The sequence below is a fragment of the Talpa europaea genome, assembly GCF_964194135.1.
Source record: "Talpa europaea genome assembly, chromosome: 4".
NCBI classification, from domain to species: Eukaryota; Metazoa; Chordata; class Mammalia; order Eulipotyphla; family Talpidae; genus Talpa; species Talpa europaea.
In genome coordinates, this window is record NC_140070.1 from 67,092,794 (window position 1) to 67,108,881 (window position 16,088).

The following is a 16,088-nucleotide window of genomic DNA, read 5'->3' on the forward strand; positions in this document are numbered from 1 at the left end:
GTATCCTAGAAGTTACTATGCATAATACTCAGGGTCCTTGAAGAGAATTAAATCATGTGTTCTAAAAAAGTGCTCCTAAATCAATGAACTCTTGCTAATTTAGTTTATATTCCCAGTCCTTTAGAATATATAGAAACCAGGTGGTGTTACTTAACCACTGTAAAAAATCAACAAGGTGAGACAAGCAGTCAAAGGGGATTTTAATGATGGGAATTTGATGAGTAAGTTAAAAAAAATGGTGTTGCTAGGGACAAAATCCAATATCATTAGTGCTCCCTTAGATCCTGTTGTTACATGCTAGCTAATTTTTGGAGTTCCTTTGGGTTGTGGTCTCTTTCATTCTGTATCATTTTTAGCATATTGCCAGCCTGGTTATGCTAAGATTTAACTATAAAATTTCTGAAATCACTAGTTCACTGAAAGAGCAGAAACAAACCTTGCAATTATAAGGAATAAGAATATTTGCAACAGAGTTTAATGAAATAAAAATAATTATACAGTAGTTCAAATTTAAGAGACAATGAAGTATTATTCAATAATTAAACACAGCTCAATAAATAACTACATTATTGAACATTCTAGCTAGAGCAGTGAAACAAGATATATCTTTATAGCATTGCCAAAGAACATTTATTTTAAGTTTTATTTATTCATGCATATATGAACTGGGTTACAGGTCAGAGGTGTGGGAGGGTGAGAGGATTCACCAGAGACAGAGTGGGGAACAGAACAGGCAGACTAATGAAATACACTGCTAGGGGAGCAGCGGGCGAGACAGGAGAGATCTGACACACTATGAGGGACCCTCGCCTGCCAACCAGGGTCGAACCAGCACTGCAGAAGCTGCAGACAGCTTCACAGCGCTGCGCTCAATCGCCTGCACCACAAGGGGAGGCCCACCAATGAACATTCTTAAAATGGTCATCATTTACAAAGAAATATACAGATTCAGTTAAATCCCTGTTAAAGTTTCAATGCTATTCTTCAAAGTGGAGAATAAACATTATTGCAATTATTGGGTCTCCCTGGTGGCACAGCGGTTGAGTGCTGGGCTGCAAAGCTGCCCGCAGCCTCTGCAGCGCCGGTTCGAACCCCAGCTGCCTGGCGAGGGTCCCTCATGGTGCAGCAGACCTCTCCTGCCACCCGCTGCTCCCCTAAGCAGTGTATTTCGTCAGTGTGCCTGCTCTGCTCTCCCCTCTAACTCTGGTGAATTCTCTCACCCTCCCGTGCTTCTGACTGTACCCAGTGCTTGTATAAATAAATAAATAAATAAATAAATAAATAAATAAATAAATAAATCTTAAAAAAAAAGAAATTCATATGGAATAACAAAAGACCCTAAAAAGTCAAATCAATCTTGACTAAAAAAAAAAAAAAAGGAAGAAAGCTGGTATCACATTCCAGACTTCAACCTATAATCCAATATTATAATAATCAAAAAATATGGCACAGGAACAAAAAACAGACATACCGACATTTGTAATAGAAATGAGAAGACAGAAATAAACCCAAAACGGTATGCATAGTTAATCATAAACAGAGGAGAGGAAACAATAATATATAAATATATATATACATATATATATATATATATATATATATATATAGGAGAAAGGAAGCTTCTTCGATAAATGATGTTGGGAAAACTGGACAGCCAAATGAAAAAGAATGAAAATTGACCCCTATATTTAACCATACACAAAAATCAATTCAAAGTGGATAAAGCAATTTGATGGCTATTGTATATAGTGCTGAAATCATGGCTATTGTATATAGTGCTGCTATAAGCACGGGAGTGAAGGTTTTCTTCCAAATTAGCATTTTGTGTTCTTTGGGTAGATACCCAGGAGTGAAATTGTTGGGCCATTTGGCAGATGCATTTACAGTCTTTTGCAAAACCTCTACAAGTCTTTCCATAGTGGCTAGGCCAGTCTATATTCCCACCACTAAGGTAAGAGGGTTCTTTTTTCTCAATATCCTCTCCAATAATTCTTTCTGTTTTGTTTACACACACACACACACACACACACACACACACATGCATGTATGCATATATGCTCATGTCCATATACACTTGTGCGGGGGTTCTCACAGGTGCGAGGTGGTAATTCATCAAGGTTTAGATTTGCATTTCCCTAATGGTTTAGTATAGCTTTTTTAAAAAATGAAAAAAAATGATCTGAAATCATAAAATATATAGAAGAAAAGGGACAAAACACTCCACCATGTAGATTTCCGTGATGTCTTGTGAATTCATCACTAACAGCAACAAAACTGAAAATAGAAGTCCAGACTATATCAAACTAAAAATCTTCTGCACAGCAAGAGAAACTGTCACTAAAACAAAATTACACCCTACTGAGTAAGAGAAAGTATTTGCGCACTAAACATCTGACAAGTGGCCTATATCAAAAATTTACAAAGAACTCATACAACTCACCAAAATGTAAACAAACATTCCATCAAAACTGGACAGGCATCTTCCCTAGTGGTGCCAGAATTAGTGTCAGGGCTATCACCTCCATGGCTAGATTTCGATCCCAGGCCAGGGATAACCCACATGGTGCCGCAGACATCTCCTGTCTTACCCTGCTGCTCCCCTCTGCAATGCATTTCAGTAAATCCATCTGTTCTGCTTCCCACACTATCTTTGGTCAATCCTCTTAGCCCTCAGCACCTCTGGCCTCCACCCCAGTTCTTATATGCATAAATAAATGAAATTAAATCTTAAAAAAAGTAAAAGCTGGGCCAAAAAGTTAAATAGACACTTTTCCAAAGACATGCAGATAGTTAAAAAGCAGAGGGAAAAGAAAATGCCCATCTTCACTTATTATCAGGGACATGCAATTCAAAACCTCAATAAGGGCCTTCCTGGTGGTGCAAGGGGTTAAGCACAGCACTGTGAAGCTATTGGCAGCCTCTGCAGCCTGAGTTGGATCCCTGGCTGGCCAGGGAAGTGACCCACATTGACCAGCAGCCCTCTCCTGTCTCACCCGCTGCTCCCCTCAGCAGTGTGTTTCAGTAGATCTGCCTGTCTGCTCTCCATTCTGTCTCTGGTAAATCCTCTCACACACCGCCCCCACCTCTGACCTATAGCCCCGTTCTTGTATACATAAATAAATTAAATTAAAAAAAAAAACTCAATAAGACACCAACTCATATCTGTGAGAATTCTCTATACCAAAAAAAAAAAAATCAGTAAAATGCATGGTGAGACGTGGCTAAAAAGAAATCCCTTACACTGGTGGTGGGACTATACACTGGTCCAGTTTCTATGGAAAAGAGTATGCATATGTATTGAAATATTAAAAATGGATCTACCATATGACCCAGCAATTACACTCAAAGAGTACAAAAACACTATACATGCATTTCATTTCAGCACTAATTGTAATAGTGCCTCTTGTACAAACATCCTAGGCCAAATAGGTTCATTGCCAGTTCTCACTGAGGAAAAGAGAATTTGGAGTCTTCAATAGATTTGAGGAATCTATTGAAGGCTCTATCTGGGTTTTAATGCAACGAGGAGACCATATACACAGGCAGGCAGAGAGCAAGAGAGACTCCATCTTTGATAGAGTCAGAACAGCAACTCCTCTGCCTAGTCCCCTATGCCCTGTTACTTGCCCAAAGACACACAACTGATACATTATTGCAAACACAAGGCCCATTTGTTGTTTGCTAGATGTCTGACAGGTGGAAAACAACATTTCAAGGTATGGGCTGTTGTATCTAAGGTGAAAAAAAAGCCTGCTTTACCCATTTTCCTTATAGTACCAAAACAGATGATGTAGTGTGTGTGTGTGTTTGTGCATATATGTGTGTGTGTGTATACACACAAAATATAGATGAACAACTTAATGTTCAATTAAAGCCAAACCAGTAGCACCTCAGAATTTGTCTGTAAATCTTAGACTAGCAGTGAGGGAATATGGGGAAGGGAACAAATTGGGAGGGTATACAATGGATCATGTTGGATGAATGTGACCCCTTGGTTATAAATGTGGTGTGGCAACAACATCTGAAGGGGAGTGTCTGTACCTCTAAATCATAAAGTTGCAAACCAATGTTACCTCAAAAAAAGAAAACATGAAGGCTTCCCTGGTGCTACAAGGGGTTAACACAGCAAGGTGAAGCTATCCACAGGCTCTGCAGCACAAGTTCAATCCCCTGCCGGCAAGGGAGCTACCCACATGGTGGGGCAGACCTCTCCTGGCCTGCCCGCTGCTCCCCTCAGCAGTGTATTTCAGTCAGTTTGCCTGTTCTGTTCCCCACTTTGTCTCTGGTGAATCCTCTCATCTCCTGCAACTCTGACCTGTGCCCCAGTTCTTGTATATATAAATAAATAAATCTTTAAAAAAAAAGAAAACGTGGAATTGAATCAAATAAAGTAAAATAATAAATAAACAGACAAAATAAGTTATGTAGAATGTGGTCTAGGAAGACTGATGGAAACAAAAAGGAAATAAGGCCTGGAAATAAAAGGGACAAGTGAACATATATCTAATCAAATTTAAATGGGATTATTGAATGGGAAAGAAAAGATACTAAAACATGATTTAAGCATTAAAAAAAAAAAAAAGGGTATAATAATCCCAAGACCCAGAGACATCACAAGGATCTAAGTTATGCCACATCGGCATAGGTCAAAACAATGTTTATGTGTCTTCACAATGAAGGGACTGGTCATTTGTACAGCCCTTTGTTTTTGCCTGCTGAGTCCATTTGGAGGTAACTCCTCTTTGGTGGGTATGTGCTAATATTTTCTAATAAAAACTACCTGTGGCTAATTTATGTGTCCTTTTATAACATGGATGTAATCAAGGCCCATTGAGGCCCATTGATCATTCTAATCTGTCCCTTCAATTTCTTTCTGATTCTGCAAATACTGATTTCCAAATATGTCAGTATTCTTACAATCTTTGCATTGTCCTTGGCTAAACTAAACACTAAACAGATTTTAATTCAAGGTCTCTTCCTTCAACTATACCATCCTTTGATTGTCAATTTTTTCCCATATTTTGCTATGCATTATCTTCTTCCCTAGAACTTTTGCTTCCCTTAGATGCCATATAGGATTGAGGCAGGATGAGAGGCCAGAATCTCAGTACCATTCTCTGCTTATACGTGCCCTGCATCCATTTTTAAAATGCCAAAAGTGCACTAAGTTGTTCTGGGGTCTTAGGATTCTAGGAAATGCAACTTAAGTCGCTTCCATTTTGACTTTGTGCTCATTCTACTTGACTCCTATTCTTTCACAGACTTCATTATCACGTAGCACAGATAAAGAGGAACGGAGAATGTGAGATAACAGGCTAAAGCCCCAATATTCATTATCATTGTTGGAATGATGAGAAAAATGTACTGATTTCCAAGAGAGAAAATATAAGGAATAATGCAACAAATACTTTATGAGAAAAAAAAAAAACTATTAGTGAACAGACACTTTATTTCTTAGTTAAATATATGTTTTCCAAAGTGTGTTTTTTCTTGGACTGATATTAATATATTTCAAATTATCAGATTTTTCATAATGTATAAATCAATTATAATAGTATCTGATATGTAAGGAAACAAATATTTTGAAAGGAAAGAAAAATATTTTATTTATTTATTTTTACTTTGTCACCACTATACTTGATTAGGTTTTTAATATGTAATTAAACTATCTTGATAAATTTATAATACTTTCACTAATTCATGAAAAGACATATTATATATGTGATATAAAACTGAATGACAATCCATTGTTGATCACTGGACAATGGAGTAATAATATTTTATTATTTCAAGACTAATAATTCGGTAGATTCACATAATTTGTCACATTGCGGGGCATTGTGTTGGAAGCAGTGCAGGATGAGAGAAAGAATACTCAAAGTGTAAGTACAGAGGGAGGCCTAGAGGAGCGTACACATTTAAAAAAAGGCAGCCCTGATCTATGGGCAGTCTCACATTTATTTGGACCCAAGTTCAGAGAAGATGGGCAAGTTCTTGGAGGAATGTTCATGCATCAGGGTGCATTATTGGGGGATATGTTATCATCTGATTCAAGCTAGGGAGGAGTGACCAGGGGCTATTGCTTGGGGGATACATAGTTCCTGCTAATCAAAGCATACTAACTCTAACCCCTTTCCTTAACTAATTTTCTGTTAATCATTACGAGTAAGGTATTCTAGTTGATTTTGCTAGTCTCTGGCTATATCTGTCTGTTCTTTTCAGCAAGTGCTGGGTTTCCCAGTATGTTCCTTATAACAGGACTTTTCTCCTGGTGAGAAACCTCTGCCTGACTCCACATTTCAGCTTGACCAGCAGGAACACTGAGCACCAAGACAATGCCACGATAACAAAGAGGGCTGGTAGTACCACAATAATTCACATATTAAATTAAAACTCCACCCATTATGATAAAAATGAGGATTTATTAATGTTATTAGATTATTTTTTCAGAGAATGCGAAAAAACAGATAAACCTTATGGAAATAATAATTCAAATGTATTAAAAATGAATTCCTTGAAAACCTTTATAATTAACTGAAATGCTATCTAGTCATCTTCATAAGCAGCAATTAGTTTGTATCAATAAAAATATTGTCTTGTTTTTAACATATTAATAACAATTTTTAAAAGATTTATTTTTTTATTTATTTATATACGCACTGGGTATAAATAAAGCACAGGATGGTGAGAGAATTCACCAGAGCCAGAGGTTGGAGCAGAGCAGGCAGAAGGACCGAAGTACACTGCTGAGGGGAGCAGCAGGCAGCAGGAGAGGTCTGTGCTCCATGTGGGACCCTCCTCTGGTGGCCAGGAAGCAGCCGGGGATCGAACCGGCACTGCAGAGGCTGCGGGCAGCTTTGCAACCCAGCGCTCAACCACTGCGCCACCAGGTAGGCCCAAATAAACATATCTTAAAAAAAAAAAAAAAGAAGAAACTAAACAAAACTTAAACAAACAAACATGTAATGCTGAAAATTTGATCAGATCTAATTACTTATTTTCAGTGACAAGTTAAAAATATTTGTGATTTGTGTGACAACCACACTTGTAAAAATGACCACTTTCCAACAAGAAACTGCCCTTAGCATTTTATTATTGGATTGTTCATGACTCAATAAATGGATAATTTACAAAAAGTTTTTATTTAACTTATTATTTTATATTTATTATATAAAATTATATATTTACTTTTATATTTATTTATTTATTTTAGATTTTAAGAGGCCAGGTTTATTTGGAAAAGAAGAAAAAGAGAGGCACCTGCGTAGTCACAAGTGGGCAGGGGAACTGCCTATATTTACTGTTATTTGGGAGTGGGACATTACGAGTAATGATGTGGAAAGGAAATTGGAGGCCTTGGGAAAGAGAATAGCATTGGAAAGTAAGATAATACAATTTTGTGAGTGATAATGTATTAGTAAAATCTTCACAGATGAAGATTCTTGATTTTTTTCTCATATTTGTAATGAAATAACAGACTAGACTTTTTTGTTACATAGTATTATGTATTTTTATTTATTTATTTATTTATTTATTTATTTATTTGTTTGTTTGTTTATTTATTTATTTGCTGTGGGACCCTCACCAGCGGCCTGGGAATGAGCCCGGCGCTGCAGAGGCTGTGGGCAGCTCAATCGCTATGCCACCAGGGGAGGCCATTGTTACTTAGTTTTAAATAGTTTTAATTCTCAGTTCGAGGAGACAAATGCTTATATGTGGGAATTGATTCTGAAAAAAATATTTTAGTTACTTGAATAATCTGAATTATTTTGTTATCTGAATGATTACATTGGATGGCTGTATTGTGAGACTACCATCGATAATGCAATATAGCCCTCTCTCTCTCCCCCACACATACAAAAACACCAACAATATTCTGTAACAATAATAAAAAGGTTATCTTTCATCATGAAAAGTGATGTTACCTCAAGAAAAAATAAAGGGCCAGGGATTTTTTCAGTATGTCTATTGCAGTGTGTCTTCACTTCACACGTGCACACACACATACACACACATACACGCACACACACACATAAAGCAAGAAGTTCAGGGCCTAGCTGGTGGCCTAGGGATTAAGTCTCACCACTACCATCACTTAGGCCTGAGTTGGATCCTTGGCCAGAGTGCTGACATGGCACAGCAGATCTTTCCTGTCACACCTACTGCTCCCTTATCAGTGTATTTCTATAGATCTGCCTGTTATGCTCATCACTCTGTCTCTGGTGAATCCTCTTACCTCTTGCACCTCTGCCTTACACCCCAGTTATTCAATAAATAAAAAAAAAAAATCTTAAAAATAACTAGCTCATGCTAAATATGATGCATTTGAAAATCATAAAAATATGAAGCATGATTATTATGGCAACTTCTTATGAATTGTAATACGTAATATTAGTATTTATTACTCACACTATTTATTTATTTATTTATTTATTAAAGATTTATTTATTTATTTATACAAGCACTGGGTACAGTCAGAAGCGCAGGAGGGTGAGAGAATTCACCAGAGCCAGAGCAGGGAGCAGAGCAGGCAGAAGGACCGAAGTACACTGCTGAGGGGAGCAGCGGGCAGCAGGAGAGGTCTGCCAGCCATGTGGGACCCTCCTCCGGTGGCCGGGGAGCAGCCGGCGATCGAACCGGCACAGCAGAGGCTGCGGGCAGCTTTGCAACCCAGCGCTCAACCGCTGCGCCACTTGGGAAGCCCTTGTTATTTATTTTAAAGATTTATTTTATTTATACAAGAACAAGGGTACAGGCCAGATGTGCGGGAGAGTGAGAGAATTCACCAGAGACTGAGCAGGGACCAGAACAGGCAGACTAACGAAATACACTGCTGTGGGGAGTAGTGGGCAAGACAGGAGAGGTCTGCTCGCCATGTGGGTTGCTCTGAGGCAGGCAGGGATCGAACTGGCATACTATAGAGGCTGCAGACAGCTTCACAGCACTGCGCTCAACTGCTATGCCACCAGGGAGGCACCTCATGCTATTTATTCTTATTCAAGATATATAGACACTATTACATATCTATATACTATAGGAAATCTTTAAATTTCACAGATGTATATAATGTACTGATTCATATGCAGACAAAAGAAATACCTTAAAAATGAACCCATTTGGGGGTTAAATTTGTTGTAAGCTACTAGAATGCAAACAGTAAAATTAAGAATGTAACCTATTATAATCACACCCTCATTACAAGAGGACCCATTTTAACAAAATGGTGAAAGTGAGACTATAATACCTATTTCCTCCAATCTTCTCCCTTTAGTTTCTTAGTGTGCCCTTCCAATATATATTTTACACATCATTTTTCCTATTATCTAAATACCTTTCTTAAACTATTCAGTTGATTTTATTTTTCAAGGCATGCAAATATATGCACTACATATCCTTTAATTATGCACTGCATCTCTCACATCCTTTCAAGTCCTTGTTTTCCTTTAAAATTCATTAAAATAGGGGCCACCCTGGCTGTACAGGTGGTTGAGCACAATGCTATGAAGTAGTCAGCAGCCTCTGTAGCATGGGTTCCATCCCAGCCAGTCAGTTAGATGCCCACATGGCGCGGCAGACCTCTCCTGTCTCACCCGCTGCTCCTCTCAGTAGTGCATTTCGGTCAATCTGCCTGATCTGTTCCCCACTCTTTCTCTGGTGAATCTTCTCACCCTCCCACGCCTCTGGTCTGTACCCCAGTTCTTATATGTATAAATAAATAAATCTTACAAAAATAAAATAAAATTCATTAAAATAAATTTTCATTGTGTATATGTACCACGTCTTCTTGATCCAGTCATCTATTTTTGGGCATTTGGGTCGTTTCCATAGCTTAGCTTTTGTAAATAGTGCTGTTGTAAAAATAGGGGTGCAGGGATTAATGTTCCTGTGTCCTTTGGGTAAATATATTACTCAGCAATCAAAAAAGATAAACTCATGCAATTTGTAGCAACATGGATGGAGCTGGAAGGGAACATGCTCAGCAAAATGAGCCAGAAAGAAAAAAGAAAAATATCGGATGGTCTCACTCATAGCAGGAATTTAGAAAACCTAAATAAGGGACCAGGAAAAAGACTAATTACAATACAGAAAAAATCAAAATCAACAAGCAATTATAAACTAGAGACACACTAACTGGGGGGGGAGAGGAGGGATTAGGGCCAAAACAAGGGGGTGAGAATTATACAGGGAATACAACTAAAATGAAAATATATACATTGTGAAAAAATGAAAAAATATGTTAAGAATTATATAAAATAAAATATAAATAAATAAATAAAATAAGAATAAAAATAAATTTCCTTTTCCATTTGATTTTTTTTTGTGCTTTTGAGTAATTTCTTTATGTTTTCTCCTTAATTTAACCCACATTTCTAAAACTGTTTCTATTTTTAAAAATATTTCCTGATTTTTTCAGTACTATTTTTTTAATTTCTTCTTATTTACATATCTCATTTCCAATATAACTGAAACTGATTTTTCTTTTATTTTCAACATCTATAGTTTTATTTTCTGTATTTCATTAATAATTATTAGATGATAGTTTAAAATATTAGTAGCCCCTACTTTTATTTTTATTTTTTTAAAAGATTTATTTATTTATGCATACAAGAACTGGGGTATAGGCCAGAGGTGCAGGGGGTGAGAGGATTCAGAGACAGAATGGGAAACAAAATAGTCAGAGTGACTGAAATACACTGTTGAGGAGATCAGCCAGTGAGACAGGAGAGGTGTATTGTGCCATTTGGGTAGCCCCCTGGCTTGTGGGGGACCGAACTCACCCTGCAGAGGCTGTGGATAGCTTCACGATGCTGTGCTTAACCCCCTGTACCACCAGGGAGGACCACTCCTACTTTTTAATTTTAATTTTATTTTTTTTTTAAGATTTTATTTATTTGTACAAGAGCTAGGGTACAGGCCAGAGGTGTGGGAGGAAGAGAGGATTCACCAATGATAGAGCATGGAGCAGAATAGGCAAAAGGATGGAAAGCACTGTTGAGGGGAGCAGTACGTGAACCACAAAAGGTCTGCCCCACCACATGGGTAATTTCCTGGCCAGTGGCCAATCGACCCATGCAGCAGAGGCTGCTGACAGCTTCACAGCACTGTGCTCAACCTGCTGCACCACTGGGGAGGCCCTAATGTTTAATTTTATTTTGAAGAAAACTTACACTCAGTTTTATTTTGACGGAAAATAAATTTCAATAAACCCTTACTGTTTTCCATGAATGAATAGCACTATTTCTCTGAGAGGTGGTGTTAATGCTAGTTGCTATTTGTTTTTTTTTTCCCCTATACTATACTATACTATACTATTATTTATTTATTTATTTATTTATTTTTTACATCATTGTTGATTTTCAAATATTGATTTTCAAACATTATTTGCTTACCCCTACCCCCTCTGGTGTAGTCCCCATGTTTCCTTCACCAAGACACCTTCACCTCAGTCCCCTGGGCTCCTCCCTCCCTCCCTCTGATCCTTCTCCCTCGTCTTCCCCTTCAGTATATCTCTGATTTATAAGTGTCTGTTTTTGCTTTGTAGTGTTCTGTAATGTTATTATTTTTTACGCTGACATCTTATTTGGTTCCCCTATTTTACAGCTCTAAGTGAAAACTTCCTATATTTTTGTTTTTCCTTCTGGCATATTTCAGTGAGCATAATTCCTTCTAGCTCCAAGCACATGGCTGAGAATGGCATATATCAAAAATTAACAACAACAAATGTTGGCGGTTGTGGTAAAAATAAACCCTCCTACATTGCTGGTGGGAATGTAGACTGGTCCAACAACTATGAAAAGTTGTCTGGAGTTTCCTCTGTCTACTAAAAATGGAGCTACCATATGACCTGGCAATTATACTCCTAGGGATCTACCCAAAGGACACAAAAACATTGTTTCAAAAGAACATCTCTACCCCTATGGCTATTGCAGCACTATTTACTATAGGTAAAACCTGAAAAAAGCCCCCAAATGCCAAAAAATAGATGACTGGATCAGGAAGATGTGGTATATATACACAATGGAATATTATTCACCAATCAAAAATAAAATGCTAGGGTATTTTCAAATTTTCACGATTTCATTCTTTCCTTATCCACTATTTCTGCAGACTTCTCAAAATGTGACTGTTTTGGGTAAGATATTTTCCCCCATTAAGAATATTTTTGCTGGGTCCTCCCTGGTGGTGCAAGGAATTAAGCACAGAATTGTGAAGCAATCCATAGCCTTTGCAGCCCCAGTTTGATCCCCAGGCAGCCAGGGAGCAACCCACATTGTGCTGCAGACCTCTCCTGTCTTGCCAGCTGCTCCCCTCAGCAGTGTATTTTAGTCACTGTTCACAGAACACTGCCTGTTCTGTTCCCTACTTGTCTCTGGTGAATCCTCTCACTCCCCTGTACCTCTGGCCTGTACCCCAGATCTTGTATGCACAAATAAATAAATATTTTTTAAAAATAATATTTTTGTTGTTTTCTAGTCTCCAGATGTTCCTGAATCTCTGTTAAGGTTTGTGTGTCAATAGGTGGTCTCATGTTTACAGGGTATATTTAAAGTCCACTGTAATTCCTACAATATGCTTTCTTTCCATCATTCCCACACACTATATTGAAATTAACCTCCTCTTTCTTTCATCTTAGGCTTTCTGTCTTGCTATATTTGAATGCTGCATACAAAATAGATTTCTGTCTTTTCAAAATAGTATTTGATGACTTTTTTTTGAGACATATAAAGGTTCTTCCCACCACTATCTGATTTTACAAGCATTTTTGCTTCACTAATCTACAATGCAAAGACTTTGAATTTCTCTTCCAGTACTTAAAATTTATTTTTAAAACAACTTGTCCATGATTTCACTCATGGAAACCCCTTTGTTTTAAGTATTTCATTTGTGTATGTTTGGAGCGTTCATTACTCCAACATTATGAAACCATCATTCCATTGTAAAAAGCTGCTGATGCTGTCCAGGTTCTGTGTTTTGAAATAAAGGTTTGGACAAACTCACCATTATATTTAGGTAAAATGGTATGTTGAACACATTTCATCTGAAAACTTACTTTGTCTGTAATTTGGAAAACAAAGTTACTGAGGATTGATTGGAAAAAGTAGAAGTTTCAAAGTGAAAGATTTGATTATACAGAGTCTGAGTATGAATGGAGAAATACTGATAACTATTTATGATGGCCTCTTATAAATGTTTTTTTATGAATTTCATGGAAACAGAATGTCTTTAATAGGATTTCTTCTGCCAATGTGAATTTGCTTGGGTATGAACATTGATAATATTCAGATTTAGATTCATTCAATATGCTGATGTTTCCAGCAAGATTTGATATTTAGGCCAGCAAATGCATTTCATGAATTAGCAATCTAAGTTGCATAATAGGTTGGTTAAAAATAAGAGGACATTTTGCTAATGACTGCTGTAAATAATACGATAATTAAGCATAATGATAATGGAAAGAAAATAAAAAAGGTATTGCGTATCTTGGCAAGATTGTAAAGTGGCCACAGAGAAATGAACACACTTGAGTACTCAAGAGCTTGTTCATTTTGAATGAATGATTTGAAATTTGATTGATTTTAATGTGTTGACAGGATTATAGCTGTGAGGGTGAAAAAGTAAGTGTGGGATCATGAGCAAGCTAAGGGCATTACTGGGTAAAAGAATTGAAGAATATTATTTGGCTGGTCATGAAAGTTGCACAGTAGTGTAGCAAGGTTTGGAGTCTAAAGAGAGTATGTTACTTGCCAGCATTAGTTGAATTGTTAATAATGGGGGGGGGGGCTCAATGAAGCGCAACTACAAGAATGTGAGAATGAGAGGACAGGTGTTTCATTCTCTTTGGGCTCCTATATCAAAATACCAGATTTGGTGGCTTTTAAGAAACATTAATTTATTTATCATTGTCCTAGGGACCTGAACTCCAAGAACAGGGTATCAGCATGACCATCTTCATGGTTTCCATGAAGATCTTTTTCCATATTGCAGGCTTCTCATTGTGTCACCTTGAATTGAGTTTACAGGAGAAATTGGTAACTGGGAGAAAAGTAGAAAGGGATCTCAATGTTCTGTGATGCAGAATAATTGGTGTTTTGGTCTCCTACTATTGTGTGGTGACATGCATCTGAAGAAATGTGAACCTGTACTGCTAAATCATATACAGTATAATAAAAACAATAAACTAATATCACCAAAAATAATATACAGTAAATAAATAAGTGAAGGTATAATAAACAAAACAGAACAAAAATAAAGTGAACAGATGGATGTAATGCTTATCACAATTAAATTTTAAATTAATTATAAAGATTTAAAATAACAAAGGATCAATGTTATTAAAGAAATAAAAAAAAATCCTTGAAATCTGACTGTACCAGATCTGAGGCTACCAGAGTGGGAGTGTGAGGCTAGGGGGCGTGCAAAGTAAGTATGGTGCACGTGGGCTATATGATGGTGTCTGTGGTGTGGTAACAACACCTGAAGGGAAAGATACTGTAAGTCTAAGTCATATACAATGTTGTCAAACAATGTAACAAACAAACAAACAAGCAAAGTGCATACTTACAAAAAATAATAAAAGAATAAGGATGGGAATTTACAGTGATGAATGGAAGTTGATTTTGGATGGGCATCTAATGTAGTGTATGCAAATGTCAAATTATAATTGTGAACAACTTAAACATATATAATGGTAGAGACCAGTGTTACTTCAAAAAATGTTTTAAAAAATCATAATGAAGTTTAATAGCAAGTGTTTATAATATTATTAAGTGACAAATGCGATATGGTAAATATTTTAAAATCTACTATTCATCCTCTTATGTTTCATAGCTATTGTTAAAGTCCTAACTAAAGTTCTACTGAAATAGATGATCATGTGAAAATGTATGCTATTCTGTTTTTATATAACTATTTATTTTTTCAGACTGCACCTTCTGGGACTTAGGTCTTGCTAATTATGTATTTAAAAGAGGGAATCTATGTTGTAGTCTGAAAGGTATGTTTTATGGATCATGAATTTAAGATATTCATCAAAATATGTAACCACAAGCTTGATTATTTATTCACTCAAAACATTCAGCTTCTGCATTGTCAAAACACTTGTGAGTGTAACTTTTTTAGGTCATGATACATTTAAAAATTCAAGAAAATTTTAGTGACTCAACTGATAAATATTAAACAGTATAATCATCAGACTGTATATAAAAAGTGCATTTGTTTTCTAACTCAAATTTATTAACCCCTTTGGCATACTAGTTAGGGATTTTTCCGAGCAGAAATGCTAATATAAAATGTATTAGCTTTCATACTGAAAGGCACTCAGGGCCTCTTGCAACTCCAGCATCATTTTTTTAACAATACATTGGCAGGGTTTTCCACTATTGTGAGATATGTAGCAAATGATCCACAAATATTTTTCCCAACTTTGGCCTGCCTAGAGAAGTTTCAAAACAATAATTCATAGATACTACTGATACATATGTTATTTCACATTTTTTGCACAGTAACAACATTTATTCTGTTAAATATTTACATAACTTTGGAACAATGGTACTGCCTAAGAGGATGTTGTGGGAATACTGTCAGAATAAGAAATTGACCTTGATTGTACAATAACTCATTGATTAGACTGGAGGCAAAAGCAAAAAAAAAGCAGAAAATTTTATTATTAAAGTTATTTCATATGTCTCGGCAACAATTCACTCCCAAACACCAATTTTTCTACCATATTCATTGACATAATTTCTCCCTCTAGTGAAATATAGCTGTTTGATGTCTAAGTATGCAACACATTTTTAAAATGCAACCGATATATGAAACATAGCTGTTTGATTTCTATTTTTTTACATCCTTGATAAATGTTCTTCAATTTTTTTCATCTATAAATTTTGATTAGGCAGTATTTTATTTGCCATTATACAGAACACTTTCTATATTTGCATTTGTGTCTTACACATACTGACACACACACACACAAATAAACACAAATTTTTGACATCTAAGTTAAGATTTAGGCACATGACTAGTAAATGTTATGTCTGTTTAGAGGAAAATACACAGACCTTTGCTAATTTGAGTTACACTAAACT